A 25003-nucleotide genomic window follows, 5' to 3' on the forward strand; every position below is an offset into this window, starting at 1 on the left:
GAAACAAATTTTTAATTTAAAAAATTACAATTTTTGAAAAAAATTTCGAATTCTCCAAAAATATTAAATGATTCTTAACCAAAATTACATTTTTAATATAACTGAAAAACTAAAAGGTCAAAGCGATCGGATGATTTGTTAAAACTGCAGCCAATTTGAAAAACGTAGTTTCGAGAAAAACTCCTCTTAAAACACTGATGGAGCTAATGGGACTAATACTAGAGGCTAAACTTAAAAAGGCTGTAACTCATAAATTAGCTATTTAAAATTTTAGTGTGTTATTTTAATATTCTATACTTTGACTATAAACATATGCAAAAAAAAAAATTTTTTTTTTCCAAAATTTTAAACAAGTTGTGTTAAAAATTAAATCACGGGTCAACGAAAAAGGTATTTATTAATTGTCTCTTTTGACATTATTCGTTCTACCGACTCAGCTAAAGAAGACTCAACCATTTTTATCAATATTTATTACCGGTTTTTTGCTTATTTCACATTTATTCTCCCAGTCGAGCTCTTCTTAGCAGTGACTCTAACTCACTAAAGCCATACCTCTGCAGTCTAATGTTTATGTGTAATTCATACGAGAATATCATTTCAATATGTAATTCACATATCATTAAAATTGTTGCTTGCAATTTGTTCTGTGACTTTTGGCTAAATCGTAAACCATTGTTTGACTATTTTGGCATTGTGCCACAGTTGAAAAGCTAGGAGTTAGCGTCATCAAGGTCCTTACACGCCTCACCACTTTGCCTTTTATAAATAGACGGTCATTAAAATTGGCATTCAGCGCTTTTTTCACATATTCTCTTATTGTGCTCTGTCATTGTAAGATTATTTCTTAACTTACATATATACATACATATGTGCCATATGGATTTGCAAAATGTTTGCTTTTTTCGATTATTTTCAAAAACAAAGTTATTTTATTTTTGTCTAAGGTTTTTATTATTTGTTTGCGCTGCGGTAGGTAGGAAAGGACCGTCATAATTTTTATTGTCAACTGTGGTGCAATACATATTTTTGTTGTTGCATATGCACAATTATTGTATATTATATGTGCGAGCGCATTTGATAAACGTTTTGCCAGTCAATTATATTTTATGTGCAAATTTTTGTTTACGACTCTTGTTTGTTTGTATTTTTTATTCATTCCTAAATGTTTTTTTTTATACATATATATAACTGTATATTATTGATATAATATGTTTGACAAGATTTTAGGAGCGCTCTTGCGGCACGGTTTTGCTTTTGGCAATAATTGTTGGCAATTTACATTTCAAATGCAGTTATATAATGAATACAATGGCGCGCATATTTACATACATTTATATGCTGATTAGATATTGATATATATGTATGTATGTAAATATTATATTAAATGTTCGACCTTAAAAATCACAGCAATCGGATATTCTAAGGTTTTAGGTATACACTATTATGACAAGAGGTGATTTCTTTAGTAGAATATCTTAAATCAAATAGCATTAATTTCTTCTCTGTTGTTAAATAATTGAAAATTTAAGATTTCTTATGAATTGAATATATTGGGTGGTCGAAAAAGTTTTTTCGTACTTTGTCAACAGATGTCGTTACAGTCGTATATCTCCAGTGCTACCATTCTCATTGTGTCACACAAGCCACCAATTAACCAGTACCGTCACATGAGTAGCCATCACATCGCTAAAGAACTTAACATTTATCATCAAACGGTTTTGAACCTTTTAAAAAAGACTGGCTACAAAAAGAAGCTCGATGTTGTGTACCACATAAATTGTCTGTGAAAAATTTAATGGACCGAGTTAACACCTGCGATTCTTTGCTGAAACGAACTGAAATCATACCATTTCTGAAGCGAATGGTAACAGGAGGCGAGAAGTGGATTAAATATGACAATAATGTGTGCAAAGAATCATGGTCGAAACGTGGTGAAGCTCAACAAATGTCGCAAAATCAGGAGTGACGTCACAAAAGGTTATGCTGAGTATTTGGTGTGATTCCATCTGGACAACTCTAGACCACACGCATCTTTGATGACTGGGCAAAAACTAGGAAAGCCTGGCTGGGAAGTTTTGATGCATCCACCATATAGTCCTGACCTTGCACCACCGGACTATCATTTGTTTCGGTCAATGAAGAACTCCCTTAATGGAGTAAAGTTGGCTTCAAGAGAAGCCTGTGAAAATTACTTGTCGCAGTTTTTCACCGAGAAACCAGAAAAGTTTTACACTGACGGAATAATGTCTCTAGCGGAAAAGTGGCAAAAAGTGGTCGACCAAAATGGTTCATATTTGGTTCATTAAAGTTCGTTATAAAAAATTAAGTTTGATTAGAAACACGAAAATATTTTTTCGACTACCGAATATACTATATGTCTTTGAGTTCCAAAAAGAGTGCTGTGAGCCACGAGTTTAAGTTCTGTAATAAAACAAAAAATGCTATTGCCAAATTACAATTGAATTCAATCGAGAAGGTTACTGTACTGGTCCATAATTAAGCAAAGGCATATAATTAACATAGTACGTTGGTATTTCCGCTCACAAAATTATTTTGCATGCCAATATGTATTCCTTTTTTTCAAATTTTATGGTATATACATGCAACAAATAAATGTATGCATGCAAAACCGACAGACGAAAACCGTTAATCGGCAACCAATAATTAAGTAATTAGAATGGGACTTGCGAATTTTTACTCAATAGTTATATATACCTACACATATATGTATTATAATGCACATAAATATGCAGGTCTACCAACAAATTCTACCTAAAATATAAAAAGTTTGGTTTTGCGTGCTGCAATAATGGACACGTTCAAGCTAAAATAATTTATGCTCCATTGAAATTTAAATGAGTGACAATGTGTAATAAAATATGTTAATATTTTATGGACAAATAATTGTCTTTAAAATACATTATATTAAACATTTTGAACAAGCCAATTAGCACCAAGCAATTTTTAGTTTGTAGTGGTCAGGTAATTTATTTAATTTAAAATATTTTATTTTTTCTTGAATTAATGAGGACAAATTTTGAAAAGTTGTAAAAGTATAATGGAGAAATATAGACACGCATACTATATATATTCATAAAAATAAAGTTCATATTATTTGGTTTAATTTATTCCGCGGATAACTTCTCACCAGTTAATGACCATTTCGTTATGTCTAGTTAGAATTTTTACAAAAATATATTTTTTGTGATTTTGGAATTCTCTTTGAAGGGTAACATGGGTTTTGAAATTTAAATTTAAATAACAGAGATTTTTTTAACATTATGACAAGAACTTAGATCGGCCAGTTTTGTATGCAGCTTCATATATGTCATAGTGATTATATCTGAACAATTTCTACGAACATTTCATCATTGCCTTATGCGCGAAGATATCTCGTCAATTGAAAAAGATTTCCGATCGTTCTATTTGTATGACAGCTAGATGTTTCAAGAGTTCGATATAATCCGTTCCGACAAATGAATCGAATTTCGGATCGACATCTCAAATTTCGAGCGACTAGTTCGTATATTTAGAAAGACGGACAAACTTACTGAGATAGCTAAATCGCCGTAGCTCAACGCGCTGATCATTTATACATTTATATACTTTATAGGACGTTTCCTTTTGGGTGTTACAAACATCGTGGCAAACTTAGTATACCCAGTTCGGGCTATTATTAATAATTGTCGGTGAAGGAAATCGTAAACACAATGATTAATCATTATTACGTGATTTTTTAACTAGAACTTATATTGATTACCGTCTCTGACTATATACTTTAAATTGGTTTAAGCATTTTATTAAGGCTTTGAAACTAATTTAGTTTAAAATTGAAATGCTTTAAACGCTAGTTAAACCCTTTGCATGTTTTCTTCGAATAAAATTACTATAATTTTCACTGTAATCTAGTGTTTACTTTACTAATTTAGAACACCTTTTAAGAATATGATAACAATTCAAACTCAGCGGAGTTTTAGTATATATACATATGTATGTATATACCAAACAAAGTAAGAATTGATTGCATCATTATTATAGAATATGCAAATTTGCGACACAGTGTTAAAGCAATATACCAACTACTCACAAACACATGTGTAGAAAACGCTAAAAAAAAAATGCTTGTAAATAACCATGTGAGAATTATGTGTCAATTTTATTTTGCATTTAAATAGAAATTAAGCAATTTATCAAATGCAGAAAAGCAATTCATGCAGAATGCTTTTGACAATTCTACCAGCAGTAGCAACAACCAACAACAAGACAAATCTTAATTGTTCAACTGCGGCATCATTGACACCGTTTAACCACATACATACACCGCTACTTGATTGGCATATCGTTTTGTTGTTATAAAATTTAAATTAAAACTTATTTATTAATTTGAATTTCATTAGAAATGATTACATACTTCCGAATGATTAATGACGTCAATTTGACTGATAACCGGTTGAATGCGAGCCACTTAGAGCAACATACATATATGAATGATAGACGGGCAGGTGCACTTCATTTTTTGAATCGCTTGGCTGTGGATGGCTTATGCTAAATGTTGCCGAGGCAGTGCTTTTGTTCGCATTTGTAGCCGTTGTCACCAACGCTAATTGCCGTTAAATTCAATTATGCAACGGCTGAAAGACAGCAGCCCACGCCTCGCTAAGGTCTTTGAGCGGCTGTTTTGTTGACACACTTACATAGGTGCCAACATAGTACACCGCAGAGTGTTATATGCTGCTAATTAGCAGCATATGTTGCTCCAACTATTGGATCTAGTTGAGGCTTTTTATTAATTAACTTATTTTCTATATCGCATAACTCATTGCATGTACTTAATAGGAGCATTAAACGATCGGCGGTAAGTGCTGAGCAAATAAATCAAAAACTGATTGCCGTTTTACATATTCTTAACAAAAAAACTACTATAATTATCTTTAGCATGTCAGCAATTTTGTTTTTTATTTAGAAAGCACTTGAGCTAAACTTTAATTTTTTGGTATAAATTGTGGTTTGAATTAAGTGGTTCAAACAAATATAGTGCATTTGTAAGTAAATTCTTAAATTTTTGTTTTGTTAATAATACATAGCGAGAAATTCTACTAGAGATAAACTAACAAATCTCATGTATTTTAAAATGGAAAAGATACAGGAATATTTAGAACTATATAATACGAACAAAGTAAATATCACGTTATTATTAAAATAATATCAAAACTGCATAGTTTAAAAAAAAAAGATATAAAAAAAAACTATAACTAAACTAAAACTGACCATATGCTTGAACGGTTCGACAAATGAGCAGCTTTTGTACAGGGTTTGTCCGGAAAGTAATGGGATTGAGTCCTTTAAAAAAATATTAAACCAATCGTTGTAATTCAAAAACTTTCAAAGTAGGCATCCTCCGGAACAGCCTTGAGAGCCGAAGTGCATGCTGCTTGGGTCCCCTCTGTCATTTAAAAATGCTTGCCTTTTATAAGCAAGCAAACAAAAAAGTCCGGGGGCCATATCTGGGCTGTAGAGCGGCTGCGAAAGCGTTAAGATGCCGGCCTTGGTTAGGTAGCAGTTCTCAAGAAAGGCGGTGTGAGCCGGGACATGTTCCTGGTGCAACTACCAATCTACTGCGATGTCTTGTCGGAGTCAATTAACCCTTCATCTGAGTCTCTAGAGGGCTTCACGTAAAACTTGGCGTTGAAAATTTGTGTAGGAGAAACAAATTTATGGTGAATAATGCCTTTGATGTTAAAAAAGACAATGCTCATCGTTTTCACTTTGGATTTGCTCACTCTTCCGGTCTTCATCAGCGACCTCTTCTCGGCCCTCCAAAAAGGGCTGGTGCCACCGAAACACACCACTTCTTTCTAAAGCAACATCTGAGTAAGTCTGCTTGATCATTACGAACTTCTCTGTCGCAGATTTACCGAGTTTCACACAGAATTTAATCACGTACCTCTGCTCCAAGGAACGCTGCATTTTCGGCTTGCACCACTAACAGAAACGCGTCGAGGGAAAATATTGGTCCTGACTCTCCAGATACTCGAAGATTACTGACCAGCCGCTCGTTCGCTCCAAAATACAGTCAAGACGGAAGAAAATCAGTCCAATTACTTTCCGGACAAATCTTGTACGTTAGTGTGGTGCGACAAATTAGCAGCAAGACAGTCGGAGAGATCGTTGAAGACGTGCCTCGTTATCAACTGAACAAAATATTAAAAAAGTGAAGGAAATGCTGCTTGAAAATTGCCAAGCAAATTTTTAGCGAGGAAACGTTCAAAACGTTTTTTGAGCCTTAAAATTAATTTCTCCGACTAGAAAGAATCGTAGCACAATTGCCCATAAGGCAGAGGACGACAGACAAACTTAGGCCGCGTCAAGGATTGTTCGACGCCCGAGGAATGGGGGACCTACTACGAAGGAGGTGAGGATTTTCCTATCGACCGCAAAGGGGAAGGAAATCCCCAACGAGTAATCAACATCAACAACTAGATAAAGGCAAAATAGTTTCGAAAATTATTGAACCGATTCAACGCAGAAAACACGAAACCATTTTACAAAAAAATTATTAAAATTTACTACAGAAATTCGGAGTCAGTGGAATCAACTATAAGAGCGCTACGTCTAATTTATGGTTGTCATAATCGTCCTGTCAGATCAACAATTGAGCGTCTAGTGGAAAAATTTAATCTACAGATGCAGTACAAAATGCTTCCGAGGCAGGGAGACAAAGAAGTGCACGTAGTGTCGGGAATATTACTGCCGCTAGCGCATCAATTCAAGAAGACCCAAATCAGTCTCTCATACGTCGTTCTCAAGTGTTGGGCATCTCTGTGACGTCGTTTTGGCGAATTTTGTGAAAATATATTGCCCTACATTCTTACGAGATCAAATTGACGCAAAATCTGAAGCCGTTTGTCCATCAGAATCGTCGTATATTTGTGAATTGGGCTGAGCAATAGTTTGAAAATGATCCGGATTTTCATCGAAAAAAAAATTGTCAACGATTTTGATCCGGATTGGATGATATGGTCTTGGACAATAGGTGGTTTCAACAGGACAGCGCCGCAAGGCACATAGCGAATGTCACAATCGATTTATGAAAAACCAAGTTTGGTGAACGTGCTATCTTATGAAATGGCCGCCTCGGTCGTGCGATTTAACGCCTTTAACTTTTTACTGTGGGGCTACATCAAGTCTATGGCCTAAGCCAATAAGAAAATTAATGGACTTCGAACGAATATGGAACGTAAAATTGCAGCTTCTGGACTACAATCAGACAAATAAAAGACGTTGGAACATCGTTGGTTTTAGTGCAGTGCATTAATAAAATACGTTGAGAATGTACACGCGTCCGTGTTTATTTCTTTCATAATATGCAAAAATGTTAAGTTTCGCAAAATTTGCTCCTGAATATTGCAGTACTGATTTTTATGTTTTGTGGCCCGAGTTTACTAATTTTACATATATAGCAATCAACTTTCAATGGCATGTCATTATAAGGTCATGTAAAAGGTAATACATAAGTATATATACAAACAAAAATTTGCACCTAGAACATTTTGCAGGTGCAGTTTATTACGGATGTATAAAAATTCTTTGCATCATTAATAGCATTATAATTTAGGATTACTGGCAGCTTAAATTGACTTACGCGATATAACTTGGAATTAAAAGCACCAAATAAATGTAAAAACATACACATGCTGTTGCTGTATTAACAATTGCTAAATTTTTACAATTTGTTGCTCGAAGTAGTTAAATTGTAACTTACATACATATTCTTTAATGTCCAAAATGTTCGAATACAAACTGTGCAGGCAGTAATTTCAAAGGAATTTGGAAGGAATGTTAGAACAATTTTTTTATGAAAAAGACTGTGCTTGGCTGTCAAGGTCACAGAACAGTTTGATTACCTGAATTTAATGTGGTAGATATAAACCGAAGTGGATATAAAATGCTTTAAGATATACAAAGATGAACTTCAATGGTCTTAAAAATGTAGCGCGTGGGTGGGTCAAAATAAATTAATCTATGAAACAGGATAAAAACAAATTTTTTAAAGTACCAAGCGAAAAAAATATTCGTTTTTTCTCAACCTAAGATGGAGTCATGTGTGGAAATGACGAAAGTTCCCAGAGTGCCAGAAACAACTCTTTTACATATGGCTCAAGCAGATTTCGACTTCCGTTCTTAAAACAAGTATCCTCTGGCTAGCCAAGCAACATTCCGCCGAGCTAAAGTGAGAAGGCGAAATATTCCCTCCCAAGGGATGTGCGCTGGGTTTGGGACCCGCTAATTAAAAAACCCTACCAATGAAAATGAGACAATAGCCTCAGACGACCCATGGTCAACGTATTAAGGAGTACGATTTAAGGGCATGAACGTGAAATGTCCGGTCACTTAATTGGGACGGGACAATTACTGAGACGAGTAGGTTTTTGTAGCAATTACTACAGTGGCCATATAAAGGACTCCGCAGCAAGAAACGTATGTAAACAAACAGGAAGATTTGACGTCGAGAAGCTGCAATTCCAACAGCAGCAAAATGATTTTCTACTTGTACTCCTGCTCTCTGAGAGCAGTCGTCAGCAACTCGGTATAAGCAAACTGCGGGACGGCATTTCAAGGTTCTTACGTACAGCTGAAAAAGAAATCATATGGAAAATGCCAAATAAATCCTGGTTCGCTGAAGGATGCCGTGTTACAACGAAAAGAAAACATACTGCCTACTTCGCACCGTTACRATCGACCACAACACGTGCGGAATGGGATAGTTACCAAGAGTTGAAGAGGGAAGCGGGACGCTTTTGCAAATAGAAAACGAGGAAGGCCAAAATGCGTGAGTACAAAGCGATTGACAAGCTCAACGACAGGGGTAATGCTCGAAAATTCTATGAAAAGATGCGGCGACTAACAAAAGGTTTCGTAGGCGTACCTTGTCGAGCCCCCAGAGGATCTAATGACTGATACCCAAAGCATTTTCGGCAGGCTAATATTTCATTCAAAAGAATAATTCTATACCACGAAATAAATACTCTTTATATTCCAAAAAATGTTTTCTTGCACTAAAAAATTCGAGCACTATTTCAATTTATTTAATTTTTTTGGACCACCAGAAACCATAAACCGAACACAGTGCAAAGCGATTCGTTCTTTTTCAACTCACATATGAACGGCATTTTAATTGTGCTAATGCAAATAGTTACAGTGTAGTGTATAAATAAATTAGTTCAATGAGACAAGCAGTCAATGGGGTAATATACTATATGTATGCATAAACAGAGAAGAAGATTTGTGATGCTAAGCGCTGAAGCAGATAAACAGATAAAAATGAAGAAAAAGTAGAAAATAATGCAGGAAGTCAGTGTTGGATAAATTGAAGTCTGAATTGCATGGTCTTACATGCAAGCTTACATGTGCAGCAATTTAAATACTTATTTTTTACTGCTGAAGCTATAATTATGTCAATGACTCTGTGTGTGTGTGTGTGTGCATGCACAATCTGCCACACATAACAAGCGTTGATTATTGTTGCGCGATTGAGCAGAAAAATTGCAAAAGTGATCAGCAGCAATAACAACAATGAACTGCAGCGACAACATATATTTACACATTGACAGTTGTCAAATGCATTTGTTTGGAAAAATTAGCACAACTTCACAACAATTGCGTAATTCTTTTTGTTGTTTCTTATTTTTATACTGTGGAATTTTGATTGAGCTTAATTACAAATACCGAACTGCGCAATGCAGCGATCGATTGTAGCGGTAGTGAAAATTGCAAGCGAAGGAGGATGCTTATTAAATAGCGGACGGAGAAGCATAAGCGCTTACAGAATATCTACTTTTAGCACAATTGAGAATCGGAACTAATTTGCAACCGAAAGTAAGAACTCAAATTATATCGATCGAAGGCGGAAACAGTTTTGTGCTTAATATACATACAAACTAAATGTTCGAAATGAAGTCAAGGGTTAGAATGATCTTAGTGAAAACGGGTTATCAAAGCCTTTGGATTTTGCAACAGTTTCTTATCATTTTATTGGTGACTTAAAGGAAAACTACACTGTCTTCAGTAAAAATTTAACTAACTAATTCTTTAACAAGAAATATGTTTGTGTGCTCTTGATGCCCAAATTAAAGGATTTTCTTATCTTTAGCTCTCTCAAATCTATTGGGTAGTTGAAAAGGTTTTTTCGTTGCAGTCGTATATCTCCAGTGCTAAAAGTCTCATTGTATCACCATACCATGCAGTGATGGAAAGGTGAGATTTTAAGCTTCTTATAACCAAACAATTTGAAAAAATGATACAGCTGTTCACAAATGAGTGAAAATAATGCAAATATTCGCTATATTCGAAAATTTTTGTATAAAGAGGAAGAATGCCACGCAAGCCAATCATCAATAAAATGAGTGAAATTTACGAAGACATTGCTGTACTGATACAGATGATCATGTAGTACAACAATGGTTCGCTCGCTTCCGTTCTAGGAATTTTGATATGAAAGATGCACCTCGTTGTGGTCGACCTATCGTTGAAAAAGTCGATCAAATTATGGAAAAGATTGATCAGGACGTCACAAAAGCATTCATTTCATCGTTAAGGAACTAAACATTCACTATCAAATGCTTTTGATCCATTTAAAAAAGGCTGACTACAAAAAGAAACTCACAGGTACCACATGAATTGTCTGTGAACAATTTAATGGATCAAATTAACATCTACGATTCTTTGCTGAAACAAAATAAAATCGAACTATTTCTGAAACGAATGGTAACAGGAGACGAAAAGCGTAAAAAAATATCATGGCCCAAGCGTGGTGAAGCTCAACAAATGGTCGCAAAGCCTGAATTGAAGCCTCGAAAGGTTATGCTGAGTTTTTTGTGGGATTAAAAAAGATCCAGAGATCCACTATGAACTGCTCCAGCCTGGTCGAACGATTGACTCTACATTTTACTGTCAAAATCTGATGAGATTGAATCAAACAATCAAAAAAACGGCCAGAACTGAACAGCAGAATCTTCATCAGCACTCAAGACATAACATATTAAATGCAAACAATTATATGAAAATATTGTAAGTGACAAAAAGTAAACTATCTCTATTAAGTTTTTAAAATCACTGAGCTCAAGAAATGCATATTATGTCCCGCTTTCTTAAAGAGTTGACTTTAAAATATTTTACGCGTTCCAACTTATGTGCACTTCCAAGGTATAACATATCGTTATACTTATATCTGCAAAGCATCAATATATTTGCCGAACAGATTATTGGTTGCAGTAGCTGCACTTACATACATTTATAGACGTAATATTTGTCAACGAAAGCGCGACCAACTATTGTTAATTACAAATGCAAATTCTTTTACGAGAGCTGAATGAAGAAAGAATTGCATATTACGTATACGCAAGGCCGTCCATGCAAATATCAACTGAGCAACAACCAAATGGTTACATATGCATATTTGCGATTAAATATTTTACTTTTAATTAGCTTTGTTGCACCTCAAATAGTATTGTTAATAGGTTTTTCACATGAATTCATAATGACTTAAAATAACTAAATCAAATAGATCAAGTTTTTCATAAATAGTCCAATAGAAATGTTGTAATGTTGTATAATTGGTTAAATTGATCAGAAATATATTTCACTCAATTTTCAAAAAAAATATATATATATATTTTACGTTAACAAACTATCGAACCTAATCTTGGCAATAAAAAAAATTATTGCGAAAACATTCCGAAAAAAATAAAAACATCAGTTATCGCAACTATTGATTTAAAAATAATATGAAAGTTGGCAGAAAGTCATTAAAAACAAAACGCTTCGTGCCAGAAAACAGTTTTACATACAGTACGCAATGCATACGAGCAAGACCATTACACAAATTACGATTACAGAATAACTAGAGGATATATCGACTATCTCAATAGAAGACTGATTCGAGATGATCTCCACATGAAAACTAACCGGTTAGCTGGTCATTTACTGGCAACATGTTTGAATCTAATTAGACTCAACGGGTGCAAGTGGCTTCTTTCTTCGTTTCTTCTTTGGCACATGGACAACGGGAAAGGAAATACCTTTTTACACCTTACCTTTTAGTTTGAGAAACGCCTTTAATACCAATAGTACGTATTGATATTGATCAATGGCCGAATAGTTTGAGACTTTATGTGTCAACAAAATTTCTAATCAATTATTGTAGATCGCTCATTTAATATCTACATTACTAAAAAAATATATTTATTAAAAAAACAACGTATACTAGTATAATATTTAAAATGAGGTGAACTTGTAACAGAACTTATAGCAGAACTCAGAAAGGGCATACAATAATTAACTATTTAGATGCCATAAATAGGAACGGATCTCTCAAAAACAGACTTTGGTGACAATTATTCTTCAGGCTGCTCTCACAGATAGACATATCTAACTGCTTGCAATATCAAATAAACAATTTTTAACACTGTCATCAAGAATACTGATAATTGATAAGCAAATAAATATTTTTTACTAACAAAGTTTAGTATTTAATTTTAGCCATACGAACAAGACTTAAGTTTAAAACTCGAAATTTTTTCTAAATCAATTTAACAATTAATGTTTTTGTTTACTATTTCAAGAAGGTACTTAAGATGCGTCTGATAATAATTTTTATATTGCATTCCGTTAAAAATTCAGTTAAAAAATATGAATTTCACAGCCAGACATAATAAATGTTACTGTGAACAATAAAAATGAAATAAAAATTTAAAAAAAATATATATATATATAAAAATGTTTTAAAAAATTTTTAAAATTAATATGAATTTCTATGATTATTGTACTTTTACCAAACATAAATATGTCACCTTAACACTCGTGTGATCAAAATTTGCAAGTAATCTAATAATTCATAATTAAAAATAAATTGTTAAGTAAAAAAAATGCCTGCAATCGAGCACTTATGTCAGAATATCAGTCTTCAGTCGCTGTGCCTGTACAATTTACTAATTAAGCGATCAATTATGATTATATGAAATGATTTTCAGAAAATAAATGTATTTTCTTAAGTGTTCTCAATTTATAAATATATATAGATTATTATCACTAAAATTTAGTACAACTCTTTTTTTAGAGAAAAAAAGTTAGGCATTGATCGCGGGCGTTTTGACCAACAAATAGCTGTAAAATAATAGAGATATCGGTTGGCGATGTATTTTGACTATTTTTTTTCATTTTAAACATATATATACAAACATATACAAATATCTATATAGTATATGTATATATTTTGATAAAAGTATGTTCATTTACGGTATCAAATTTGCATTGTAACTCGCACACAAACAACTTTTCGTTACTAATTGCCATTATAATTAAGTGGCGATTTAATTAAAGCGTAAATAAATGTATCTAACGGGTGATAAAATGCATGTCGAACTATTTGATCGCCGGCACGCCTGCCTGCTTCGCACTCTTGAGCGATTGACAGCAAATTGAGCGATTTTGTTGCATAGCTGAGCTGCTTGCCACAACGTACGAGGCATGCATGTTCAATACATGAGTGCGTGCTGGTGGTTATAAAGATTTTTGGTATTACTACGAGTAAATATAATAGTGGCGATAATAGCAGAATTTACATTTTATTAATATACTACATTTATAGCTCACGCTGTAAATCGCTTTAGACAAGGCGTTGATTTAGGTGTATCATCAAGAACAGAAGAACAGAATTTTATTTCAGTTAAGAGAATAGGCTTAAAGACTTACCTTCAAAGTATAATTTTATATGGATTTTATTGAATATAACTGTAATGATCAGAAATCTGCTCAACTAATGACTCTTGAATGTGGACCTGTATTGCATAGAAAAGTTTTCGAAAGGCGAAATAAACGTTTCATACTCCATGAGCAGAAAAATATATGACTTAATCGAAAGATAGGTTTAGGTTTTACAAATTAAAAATAAAGACATAAAAATCTATGAAAACAAAATATTTCTCTTTGCCTTTGAGTAATAACCTTAGCTAGAATATTGTCAAAGTTCTAGGACTTCGCATCCAACCGTTCTAATCGTCTCAATATGACGGTGTCTCTGGTTTTTCGTTTATAATGGAAAAATCAGTAAGTCAATTTCGTTTTTTTTTATAATATATATGTTAAATATATATATATATTTTTTTTTTTTGCATATATATTATATTGTATTTATTATTCTTGTCCTTGTATGTCTTTTCAATTAATGTCATTAATTTGTATCGTAGACATCACACTAAAATCAATCAAGTTTATCTAACTTAGTGCCTGAAAAAGTATTCTTGCGGGGAGTTTTTGCAATTTGGAAGATGAGGAACTGGAAGCATTACTCTAGAAGATTGTTGGCAAACACATGCAAAGCTCACAAAATCTTTGGATGTCACTAAGGCAGTCATTTTAAAACGTTTAAGACAGCAGCATGCGTCGGAAAGCAGAAAATTGGGTTTAATATGAATTGAACAATAGAAATTTTGATTTTGTGTGTCAGAATTGCTTTTTGAACGCTACAGAAAAACGGCGATTTCGCATCCGATTATGACTCTTCATGTAAGATTACGACAACCCTAATATCTTATGTGAAACCTGTCCAACAAACTATATTATCCCAAAGCCGGATTACAGCGAAGTAATGCTCGGTATTTTTGGTGGAATTAGAATAACCAACTGTATTATGAGCTTCCAAAATAGTGAGGACAATCACTATTCTTAAACTAGAAAATTCCGGCATATATTAGCCTGAAAACTAATATTATGATATCCATGTTAAACTATCTAGAAATGAAATGATCTTTGCTGAGGATATAAACTGAGCTAAATATTTTTTGTATTATTTTTTTTTCAATATCAAAGTTTATATTTAGGATAGAAATCTAACAATTGTGATCTAGCAAAAAAATTTAAAAATTGCTCTTGATAATATAGAAACAAATATACTGAAACATGCTCCAGATATCTGATCGAGATAATTGCCTATACATATGTGCTGACCATCTTAAGAAGTTACATGAGTTTTCGGATTTTGTCATATTGAATTCTAAAATACCTGTAGAATATTGCCCTAAATTTTTAAGTTGATTCGAGTAATAGTTTTGGAGCTACAGCGTTGAGAACTTGTGCCCTCGAGGTTAGCTAGGCTACATAAGCGCGTCGTCTTTGAAAGTGTTTTTCTCGATACTGTGTTTTTGAAGTCGTTTGGGAAGATTTCTCGAGAACTACTCAACCGATCTTCATGAAATTTTACACAAGACCTTGAGATACAATTGTTAATGACTAGAACGAAACATTTTTTGTTCCATTTTCGATTACAACTATTTGAAAAAAATTTCACGTAATTTACATCTTTCTTTTTAGTGTCTGCCAAAAATCCAATTTTCAGTTTTTTTCTTCGTCCACGTCCTAAGTTAAGGTTTTAACTAAAACTCGTATTTTTTCACTTTAGGTGATCCTGTAAGGAGTTATCCTGCCAACGCGGGCGCATCTTTTTCAAATTTTAAGAATTTTTTTGTTAATAGTGTATGTTTGTAACAAAAAAAAAATTCTATTAAAATGTATTATTTTTTATAGAGAAAAAAATTGTTGAAAAATGGCTGATTTTTACCGGAGGAAACCCATCTAACCTCTTTATGAATTTTAATCTTCATATTTCATCGCAGGTTCGAGCTTCGAGTTAAAATAATGTACAATTAGGCTAACATTACAACAACAATACTCGTATAGCAACGAACTAAAAAAAATTAAACATATTTGTACATTATTTTTTCCTAACTTCAAGCTTCATTTGCCAACAACACAAGTACTGGTGTCTATAAATGCGCATTTCTGTCAAAAAGCACGACTATGAAGAAAGTGAATAAGCGAGGAAAAACGAAGCCAAAGAAAAAGCGAAATATTGCAAAATATTTGATAACATTTCATGGCACTGCATTGTTATATAGTATGACACTGGGCACTTAGCAGCAGATGAGCATGCGCATGAGCTGCTACTATTTGTACGCACTCGTAACAGTGGCACCAACAACAACAGCACAACGATAAACATTGCACGTACGCAGACTAAACGGTAAATTATGCCAAACATGTGCACATCGCCGCAAAATTCATAGCAACATAACACAATCGTTGCCGGTGAAATGAAAATGAAAAAATCAGACACATACACATACATATATGTAGGTACGTTCAAGCAAATTAAGCGAAAAGATAATGGAAATAAAATGAAAACGAAAGTAAAGCAGAAATAGAAAATGCAAGTACCAAAAGCAAAAGCTCACAAAAGAGCGTTTGTACACACGTTCATATATATAATTACCGGTGGATGTGTGCGAGTGTGCAGTAGCCAGAAAAATGTGTAAAATTGCCGACAGAAATTGCATTCATAATGAATTATTATGTAAAGATGAGCACCTATGCATAACAAAATCGTTGAGAAAGCAACAAAGTGCAACAGTAGCAACAACAACAGAAAAAAACATGCGAAGACAATTGTGGAAATTGAAGGCAAGAAATGCATACATACGGAGAATTATAAAATTTATAAATATGTAACTGTTAAATTGTTGCTTGACTTCTATTGATTTAACATAAAAAGCAAACAACAACAACAACAACAAGCTGAATGAACTTTCTCATTAAGCGCCAAAGTGCGAGTGGTAGTTTACCCATGACGAGCGCCGCATGGATAATTATGCTTATTAATATTGTGAGTTTTTCTGCACTTAAATGCTATTTATGTAGCTAAATATGTTGTTTCACAAGTACATATGTATACATGTATATAATTTAAAACGCGTTTGTTTTGCGTGTGAAATTTCAGTAGCTTGCTCTTAAAAGCAAACTATTGTCTTATAAACAAGCGTCACATCTATTAGAGGTAGTCCACTAAACGGGTGCAGTTTATAAATTACAGGCCCCTTATTTTGTACAATTTACAGTTAAGTGTTTGAAGGTTTTATCACAAGGCGCTATTGACAAAGCAAAACATAGACGGTATTTGTGGTTTTAAGGTTAGGTATGAGACGAATATTAAGGTTTGTGCCTTGGCTAAATTAAAAATCAGGATTATTCCATGTCTGAAGAGCTTAGCTAACATACCTTCCAGTACCAGTACCTCATGCTATTTCAAGTACCGGGCAAGTCTTAAATCTGATCAACCACGCGACGCTGTTGGCCGGGTCGGTCTGTGCTGGCACACAACTGAAAGTTTAAAACAAAGCATCTACCATATGTTGTTTCTGTTCATAAAACTCTATCTATGATCTATGGATATATTTTTGATATTTTATAAGTGTTACTGTTCATAAAGCCGAACTTTAAAATGATTAACGGTTTTAAGAAATGCTTTAATAGGAGTAGACAAGGTTATACACCAATTGAAGTATACAGATAGTCATAAAAATATTAGGATAATAACCACAAACGAGCAAGTAAAATATATATTTAACTGCTCACTCTATACTAAATAACAATTTTGAAAACAAATGTTTATCAATCACTCTTCTTGTATTGAAACAAAAGTTAATTAAATTACTGTTGTCATCAGATATAAATATACATCTATCTATAGCTGCTAATACCAAGTGAACATACATACATATGTATGTATGCTCATAATGAGTATGCAAATATGCATGAGTAACGTGTGAAACACCGGAAAGAGCTTTGAACTTAGCGCATGCGTGCGTCAACTGATTAAATGCTTGCCGTTCGCAGCGAGATTCCCATTTATGTTTATTAAATTATATATTCATGCATATTTACCACCCTTATTTTTGCTTTCCATTAAACTTTATTGCAAAAAGAAAGAATTATTCGTAAGATTCGGTTATAGATAATTTATTAGATTAAAAAATCGACACCAAAAAGAAATAGTATGAAAAGGAAAAATAAAGAAAAAACATATAACATGCGAAAGTCAAGTTTTGATAAAAAAAAAAATTGCATGAGCATATGGGCAAAAAGAGCAAACACATGTATTTTTCCTTTTACATTATATACCGATATAATATTAGCAACCTTGGTTTGCCGACTGGGTCAATAAACTTGTTTGTTTACTTTTTATATTTTATATTTAATATATTTGAAATTTATTACTAAACTATACTTACAGATAAAAAAGCGTACGTTTTCTGAAGTGGAAGTATGGTATTAGGCTAGTCTAGGTACATTAAAAAATCAGTTATGGGTCCTAAAAAATAATTATTCCGTTTTTCCTATGTTTGTAAAATCACCAGTTCCTATAACCAACCTCACACGTCGAAGAACTAATGGAAAAGGTGATAACTAAGATAGCTTAGCAACTGCTAAATTGTATCAGAATGAAAATATTGGGCTGTTGAAAAAGTCTTTTCGTATTTTTTCAATAGATGTCGTTGCAGTCGTAAATCTCCAGTGCTAGCAATCACATTGTATTCAAATACAATACATTTGACCAAAAAAACTTAAATTCGGGGAAGTTGAAAAAAAGTTACAGCTGTTGAAAAATTTGTGAAAATAATGAAGAAATTTGCTATATTTTGAAATTTTTGTATAAAAAAGGGAAGAATACCACGCAGGCCAATCATCAATGAAATTTGTGAAGTTTACGGAGACGATGTTGTATCAGTTCGTGTAGCACAACAATGGTTCGTTCGCTACCGTTCTGGAAAATTCGATGGGAAAATTCGTTGAAAATGTCGATGCAATTATATTGTGCGAAAAAAACAGTTTGCATGCGTGGTGAAGCTCACAAATGGTCGCAAAGCCAGAACTGACGCCTCGAAAGGTGTTTAGTGAGATTGGAAAGGAATCATCCACTATTAGCTGCTCCAGCCTGGTCGAACGATTGATTCTACATTTTACTGTCGACAACTGATGAGATTGAAGCAAGCAATCAAAAGAAAAACGCCCGGAACTGATCAACAGATCTTCGTCTTCCATCAGGACAACGTTAGACCGCATACCCCTTTCATGACTCGGCAAAAACTGGGAGAGCTTTGCTGGGAAGTTTTGATGCATCCACCATATAGTCGTGACCTTAGACTATCGGACTCCCATTGGTTTCGGTCAATGCAGAACTCCTTTAATGGATTAAAGTTGGCTTCAAGAGAAACCTGTGAAAATTATTTGTCGCAGTTTTTCTACGAGAAACCAGAGAAGTTTTACACTGATGGAATAATGTCTCCAGCGCAAAAATGGCAAAAAGTGGTCGACCAAAATGGTACATATTTGGTTCATTAAAGTTCATTTTAAATATAAAAAATAAGTTGAAGTTTTATTAGAAATACGAAAAGGCTTTTGGGACTACCCAATATAAAAAATATTCCCAATTAATATTTGATACTTATATAAACGTAGAATCTACACACTAACACACCTACCATAGCGCAAGGTTAGTTTCTGGGCAACACAATATAGTAAATTATACATTATGAGTGTATATCCACTTCTACTACAGACAATTGAGTGCCAGTCGACGTTTTGTGTGCACAATATGAATTATTAACCCCTCTAAAGAAAGAAGAAACGTCAAAATCAGGAAACTGAGCTTGAACCGTTGCCTTACACTTTTTTGGAAAGTAAGTATACCATAGTTTTTAGGCAAACTGCATATACTTGAAATAGTCCCTAAATTTTTGAGTTATCGCTCTCTTCTTTTTTCTCAAGAAGCTATCATTTGGCGAAATCGCTAGTATCGGACCACTATTTTATATAGCTGCCCTACTAACTGAACTATCAAAAGTAAGCTTTTGTATGGAAAACTTTTTTATTTACACATACATACTCTCAAAATTCCGCATGGATTAGTTCCTAAAGCAAAGCTATAAATACTGAAGAAATGGTTAAGATCGAACTACTATAACATATAGCTGCCATACAAACTAAACGAACACAATAAAATTCTTGCATGCAAACATTTTTAATTTACGAGATATCTACACGAACTTTGGCGAGAATTATTTTCCACTTATTTAGATCGGATTACAATATCATATAGCTGTCATACAAAATGAACGACTAAAATCAAGTACTTGCATGGAAACTTCTTTATTTGTGAGGGTTAACGATGCAACCGAAGTGAAAGTTTATTCTTGTTTTTTATTTACTTTCAAACTTTTTTATCTCAGTAATTTTTATTTAATTTCAGATTGAGAAGAATCTTTGCTTTTACGAATTTTTGGAGTAAAATTTACTTTAATATGTTTTTGTTGTGAAACTTTTTAGATAGTCGAAAATCAAACACTGGCTTCAGTAGCCCTCCGCCATAGGAATAAGTTCACTTAGTCTACAAAAATATCTCACTCTGTGGTTACTTATGTCACAATTGTCCTTACCGATTAAGCAATTTTTTTAAATTTTTTGACCCAATAAATGCTACACGCATGCAATGCTATGTATTCATTCGTAAATGTTGTGTATATGTTTCTAAATGCATGTAGCTCACAGCAGCAACACGGTTCAACACGCATTTTCGTGTACGCACGCTTGACCTCACAACAAGCGTTTGGCCAAAACGAAAGGCATCGCTTCTACCGTTGGCTTACACACACGCACCCGCTGGTTGCCCGCTGTCATTTGCATATTACCTGCCACAGTTTACTGGCTGCCTCATATAAGCACACAATCGGACATAAGTAAATACAATTGTTGTAAAATAAAAATACACAAGTGTACATTTGTTTGTCGCAATGGCTGCTCAGTTGCACTGCTGCAAATTGAAATGTTCCAACGCTATGTGGCCAGGCACTGACAACAGCGTAAAAATGGTTTGAAAAACTGTTTCAAGAAATTCGAGCAAAAAATACGTAAAAATGCGTGACAACATAAACTAGCACTTAATTACGACAACAAAAAGGCTTTGGCAGTCAATTTGATTTTCAATGCACAAGCATATAACACATATGCATATACTCACTTAGAGTGTGTAAAAATAATGAAATACAAATACATACGTATATATGTGTGTATTCTCAGTCAAATAAATTGACATATGTAAAATAGTAAATTCGCAAATGCATTCGGGCGATCTCATGTCCATTCGGCGGTTAGACAAGTGATCGTTTGCAAACACGGTTTTAAATGAAGCCCCAAGGATACAATTTAGACAAGGAAATATAAATATTATTATGAAAATGATTTCTAGCAATATATATAAAAGAAAATATCTGTTGCTGCACTAGTTTGCAAACAAATCATAATCGTAAGAAAAACAAAAGAAAAAGCTATGCTATTTTAATAAAATCAAAATTGAAAAAATATAATAGACAACTTGAAGAAAGGAAGAAGTATGAAGATCAGTACAGGTTTCTTTGTCTAGTTTATTATAGGTAAGAAGACTAATATATATTGTAGAAGATTAATATTCCGCACACTGGCATGTTGTTCCACAAGTCACTGTGGTTAGTTAAAAAAGTACCCATTTTAAAACCGTCTTAAATACACTGCTAAAACCAGTTGTCCGACTGGATAAAGACTTTCTGAAATCGACACACATTCGATGCGTTTCTTCTTGGTGGTAATAGAAGGAGAAGAAGATCCCCGTGATAGAAAAGATAAGTGTTAAAAGAAACTCTTATTCAGATTAATGTGAAAAATTGCAATTCGGTTTTGAGGTTAAATTTAACGGTTTCCCAGAAAAATCACTTTAAGACGCCCTATTTCGAATAAAATTATTACACAACAAATAAATTATTACACATCCCTAAAAAACTTAAAATTCTTGTCTATTAATATTTTGTATTTCACTAGAATCTAAACTTTTGGCTAGATCAGGCCACTTCGATTGGAGAATTATCGAAATCGCAAAAATTCCTGTACTTATAAATAGGGACGAAATTAGGAGTCAGTGGCCTCAACTTTAAGAGAGCTACGTCCATTTTATGATCGTCATAATCATTCTAACAGATCAGCAATTGAGCGTCTAATGGAAACTTTGAATCCATACAAACTGGTCTCGTGCTAGTGAGACATTCATTGCCCATAATGTTGAGATATTGCTGTCGCTAGCGCAGCAGTTAAGGAAGACCCAAATCAGTCTCTCACACATCGTTCTTGGCATGTCGTTGTGACGTTGCTTGTGAAGTTCTTGGCCTACATTCTTACAAGATCAAATTGACTAAATCCGCTTGACCACCAGAATCTTCATATGTTCGTGAATTGGGCTGAGTAACAACTTGAAAATGATCCGGATTTTCATCGAAAAATTACGATTTCTTGCGGTTTATAGGCAGGCGGCGTCATTGGGCTGTATTTCATCCGCGATGATCAAGGCTTGCACGTTATTGGAATTGGAATTGCTACCGTTCAATGATAACAGAATATTTTTGACCCGAATTGGATGATACGGACTTGGACAAGATGGAACCACATCAGGTGCCACAAGCCACGCATCGGTCGCGATTTGAAGCCGTTGGACTAATTCCTGTGGGGCTACGTCAAATCTATGGTCTATGCCAACAAGCCGATGATTGATGAAGTTCGTACGAATATCGAACAGGAAATTGCAGCACTATCGGCCGATTTATGAAAACCGTCGAAATTTGAGTTCAGCGCCGTTATTAAATATATACTATTATTAAATATATACACATTACTATGTAAATTTCCACAGAAAATGTAAAAAAAAGACCAACGACTTCTACGAAATAAATTGTAATAATATAAGTAAAGCAGCTTTAAATCGTAGAATATGATCTTTTTTTGCATTTCCTCAGAAAATTTAATATAGTATGTTATTTTTATACTATCAGTAAAAATAATTTTCAAAAACAACACAGCCCTGAAAATAACGAGTACCCGGAGCGCCGAAGCATACCAACAATCGATGAAAACTTGGAAAAAGTGAAAATCATTGGTTATGAATGATAGCCGAATCACAATCACAGAAGCTCCTGACGATTTCGACATATTGATTGGCATATGCCGTGAAAATTTTTCGAAATTTTGAGGTATGATACACGTGGCAGCAAACTTTGTTGCAAACCTGCTGAATTTTGAACAAAAACAGCGGAATAACGAAAATCATTACATTTAGTATATGGAAGCCGAATTAATTCGTATATCAATTTCACACTATGATATTTTCTGTAAAAGGTCTGGCCTAGGCACTGGTCCAATTCGGTCCAATTTTTGACTTATAGTGATAGAATAGATAGATAGGTATCTTCAAAGCACTACTTCTACCACTTTCTACTCCGATATATTCATTGGCGTAGAATTTGTTTACAGGAAAGTGGGAGAATAATGGAATTTAAAATATTGTTATATGGAAATGAGGCGTGCTTGTACATAGATCATTTTCGCACTGTGACATAGGATTATCAGAATAATATTACCTACCGAATTAGATTGAAATTGGCAAAGTGGGACCGGAGAAATGTGATTTCACTTAAAGGCCTTTTGTGCAATTTTGACGCCGGCTCCTATAAAGCCTTCTTTTACCATCCTGTACAACTTTACTAGCAGCTAGGTTGAACGACTTCCCTTATTCGTGGAAAATTAAACAACAATGCAATTCTTTTTGCAAATATGTAGATTTTTTAGGTAAGCTAATAATCCTTAATTTTTATACAACTTTAGTACACAATGGCTATAGAAAACTTAAACTAACTTGTAGATGCCATACATGCATCACATCCATTTTTGTCGATTGTTACAAAAACCAGCACTTAAAATCTCAAACAATATGCATATTTAATATGACCTGTCAAACAATCGCACAATAAACACCTACCATAAAAAGCACAAAATACGAAACAAAAAAATCACCTGCGGCAAACACATTTTACGTGCTTTACACTAAATAATATTTAGGCATAACACTAAGCAACTGACCACAAATAAAATAAAATCAAAATTTGTTAAAATTCTCGGAGCGATGCTGGTCAAAAAACCTTTGCACAAACATGGAAGGTGTGCACGTTGCACTCGGCAGCCGTGGGTGATGGCAAGACAATATGTCAGACCAAGCAAATGCAAATGAATGGGAAAACAAAAAACATATAAAAACAAGTAATTTTAAGGTTTATGCGAAATTGTTGTTAAAAGTGCAATTCGTAATGAAAAAACTAAAACAACAGAACGCTAAAAAAAGTTAAAAAATAATATTTCCTATAAAGCAGTAAAATTGCCATCAAATATGTGCAAAAACTGCATGCCAAGTCGAACTACGCCCACTCAACAGAGCCAATCAAGGCACCATTTCATACCTGCATGTGCATTTATATAATATGTATATATATATATATATACATATGTGTGTACAAGAATGCATAAATGCAGCCCAATTTAAAATATAGTATTTTCCGTTTATAATCGACACAATTGCAAATATTTGGACAGCACCCACTGGGGGTGCAATAACGACAGTCGAAACTATGACGCTAAACGATGGCGCTTTTGGCGTTGATATATGACTATTTTAACTAGCAAAATTTTCGTACAAAAACAAATTTATGATAGAAGTTAGTATGCGCTGGAGCTGGAGTCTGTCCTCGCTGGAATGTTCATAATTATGCAATCGCTTTCATTTGCATTCGCTGCAATTACAGTCTTTATGTAAATTTTTGTGCAAATGGCTGGTACAAAAATGACGAATTCATTGGCTTTTTTATTTTATTTAGATTTCGGCTTGAGTTGTGGGATGTTTAGCGAAATATACTCGTAAGATCTAGTAAAGAGAAATCCATAATTTATCCGATAGATGGCTTTAATAATCCATCCCTTGCTTTGTTGTATAAGTATGATAGAGTTATTCTATATAGCATTCTAAAGATAAGATTTCGTACTAAAAAGTTTTTGGAAATTTTTATGATTGCCTGGCTCAGCATTGTTTGCCTAGGGGCTGAAAATTTTTATGGTTATGGCTGATACTGCAATAGAAATGACGCTCAATTTTGCTTGCAGTAAGGCACCACTCTCTGGACCCCAATTATTGAAAATATCGATAAAATAATGTAAGCACTGTTTTGATTAGACAATATCACTTAAATTAGCTTGGATACAAAAAGAAGCT

The 25003-nt window shown here is 33.8% G+C and overlaps 1 protein-coding gene across 5 annotated transcripts in view; it reads right to left on the reverse strand.

Moving 5' to 3' along the window:
- The window catches only part of LOC108972892, a 98450-nt gene that overhangs the window by 70988 nt on the left and 2459 nt on the right, over positions 1-25003 (reverse strand). The window lies entirely within an intron of this gene.

Source organism: Bactrocera latifrons, unplaced genomic scaffold (assembly GCF_001853355.1).
Source record: "Bactrocera latifrons isolate USDA-ARS-PBARC rearing strain unplaced genomic scaffold, ASM185335v1 scaffold_437, whole genome shotgun sequence".
NCBI lineage: Eukaryota > Metazoa > Arthropoda > Insecta > Diptera > Tephritidae > Bactrocera > Bactrocera latifrons.